Source organism: Galeopterus variegatus, unplaced genomic scaffold, assembly GCF_000696425.1.
Source record: "Galeopterus variegatus unplaced genomic scaffold, G_variegatus-3.0.2 Scaffold5021, whole genome shotgun sequence".
Lineage (NCBI taxonomy): Eukaryota > Metazoa > Chordata > Mammalia > Dermoptera > Cynocephalidae > Galeopterus > Galeopterus variegatus.
The window spans coordinates 135771-138981 of NW_007731132.1; positions in this window are offsets into that span (position 1 = coordinate 135771).

The window sequence follows — 3211 nt, forward strand, 5'->3', positions numbered from 1 at the left end:
CCCCGGCGCGGCGCGCTCGCCCCAGCGCCTACCCACTTCCGGGTTCAGCCCCCTCGCCCCCTCCCCCCCACTCCTTCCCCTCCCAGAGCCTCGCCGCCTCCGCAGCCTCCGAACAGTCACCCGCGCGCAGCCTCAAGCCGCCTAGGGCGACGGGAGCGCGGCCCTGCGCCGGCCAATGCGCATGTGCGCGCAGCCTCCTTTACGCATGCTCCGTAAGGTCTCCTTGCGCCTTTGGGCCGCTAACGACGGCCGAAGTCCGTTCCTCCGGGTTTTCGCTGTGGCTTGGTGGCCGACTGTGATTTAACCAATGAAGCTTTGCTGCGGGAGGGGAATGGAGGAGGGGGGACTGCCGGGGCGTTCAGGAGAAATTGGCAGAGGTGCGGTGACACGAACGGATTTCATCCTCCCCGGTGTATTGAACAGGTTGTAATCAACCGAACGGCAGCCGCCGGAAGTCGGGCCCGGCAGACACACTCGCGTGCAGCTGAAGAACCGGCGTTGATGTCGTTTCGTTATTTTTATGATTTAAACGGCGAGATTTAAACGCGATTCCTCCTTAAAAATATGTTTTTAACTTCTGTTGCACTCGGAAAACAGAAAAGTGTGCATGTACGTGTACAGCTGGTAGGAAAGGAAGCCGAAACAAAAAGAAAATTTGCAAGGACAACTTTTGCAGCCAGTGCCTGAGAATTTGCATTTCTGCGTCTCAGGTAATGCTGATATTGTTCTGAGGACCCTATTTTGAAGAGCAAGGACCTAGATCATGTGACTGTACAGATGTGAGAAAAATAAGACAAAGGCTGAGACCAAATAGGATGGATGGCCAAACTCAGACCCCACCTATTCCTCTGCACACATACAGCTGCAAATCTAGAAGGGCCACCCTCTCAGTGGAAGAGCTGGGGGAGGTGGGAGAGAGAGATTCTCCTACATAGAGAGGAAGACTTTGGGGAAGCTTGCCTCACATTTTCTCAGGTGTTGAAAATAAATAAAAAGGTAAGCTTTTCATGAAAATTCCTAGCAAAACTCCACACTCATGGATTCAGACAAGGATTCATATCACTTGTGCCACAAAGTCTGCAGGTATTAAACTTACCAGAAACAGAAAATAAGTATATTTAATATATTTAAAGAAAAAAAAGAATTGAAAATGAAAAAATATCAAAAATAACTAAACATATTAAAAGAATAATTTAGAAGTAAAACCTATCATTATATTAGACAAGGGACATGTTAGTTTAGTTAAGATACATGAAAAAAGACCTGTCATAGTATTTGGATGTGTTGTCCTCTTAAAGCTTATGTTGAGATCCGATCCCCAATGTGGCAGTGTTGGGAGGTGTTTAGGTCATGGGGGCAGATCTCTCACGAATAGATTAATACCCTGGGGGCATGGGTTATGAGTGACTTCTCTCTATATTAGTTCCTAGAGAGCTGGTTGTTTAAAGGATCCTGGTACCTCCCCTCTCTCTCTTCTTGCCCTGTGATCTGATTGTATTGTGTACTTCCCTGCTGCTTTCCAACATGAATAGAAGCAGCCTGAGGCCTGCAGCAGATGCAGCTGTCCCCAAATCATGAACCAAATAAACCTCTTTTCTTTATAAATTACCCAGTTTCAAGTATTTTGTTATAAGCAACAGAAACAGACTAACATAAGCAAGAAGGCAATATTACCTTGAGCTTCAAGCATATCTTAACTGGGAATACTCCGAAACGAGTTTGACCTAAAGGTGCCTCTATACATATTTTGAATTTGACATAAAGCCTTCTCATATGTAGTGAAATGTAACTGAACTTGATGAAACAGACTGTAACCTAACCTGGAACTATACTCCTATAACAAGTAGCTGAGTCTCAACCAGTCATAGCAACTAAACCTCCAGCCAATCAGAGGCTAAATGCTGCCAAAACATGACCATATAAGGCAAATGCCAACTGCATACAATCAGGTTGTTTCTGTATGTCACTTCCTTTTCTCTGGCTATGAATATGACTTGTAGATGTGGTGGGCTAGAGCACATTTTCAAGACCTCTTGAATTTGTGTCTTCTAGGCTGCAGTCCTAAGGAGTTTTCAAATAAACCTACTTGTTTTATATCTCACCCAGGTGTTTTACTTTGATTGACAGTACTTAATACTTACAACATAGATGGAAATGTATAAGTTCTAATTAAAACTGAAAAAAGCCTGATACAAAATAGAAATCCAAAGATATTTTTAAAAATTAACAAAAGAAAATAAGTGGTGAAATGTAGGATAAAAAGAAAAAATAGGCAGAAATTTGGATACTAGAATAAATAAAAAGTTGAGAAACTTCTGGCAGGATTTGGTTATCAATAAAAGAGGGAATGCACATATATACTCTAGTTTTTTTCTTATTAATAGTGTAAATTCTGTTGAATGCATTAGTGCCAACTTTGTTTATTGAGATGAGTTCTTTACAATAGTACTTAAAAATATCAAAAACATTCCATTATTAACAATGTCTGTATATGAAAGTCAGTTTAATGTTCTGATGGAATTTGCTAGTCATTAACCTCTTACTCATTGCATGCTTGACTGAATTGAGCAGTAATTCTGTTTTATGGATAGCCAAATCTTAGAAAGATAAAGGGAATGTAACTATGAATGCAGCAGTGATTAAAATAATGGCTAAAAGCCACAAACAAAATACTGGAGTCTCAATCTGTTCTTTAAAAATTGACAGAACTGAAGTGAGAAAGACAAACCTAGAATCATAGTGGGAGATATCTAACACATCCATTATAGTAACTGATCAGGTCAGGAAAAAATCAAAGAATAAATACCAATTTTTAAAAATAATTAACAAAATAGACATAACACACATGAAATACTCCACCCGGTAGCTATGGAGAATACATTTTTTTTTCAAATACACATGTAGCATTTACAAACACCGATTAGATATTAGGCCATAAAACAATTATCAACAAATTTTTTAAAAATTGGCACTACCAACTAATACTCCACCTACAATGTAGTTAAATTATTAATAAATAGTAATAATGATAATGATGATTATTAGATTTTTCCCATATATTGGAATATAAGATACACACTTCCAAATAACCTATAATTCAAGGAAGAAATCACAGTGGAAGCTACCAAGTAGTTTAAATGGAATGATACTGAGAATGCAGTGTAGTGAAACTATGAGATGTCTCTACAGCCATGAGTAAGGGCAGCTTATG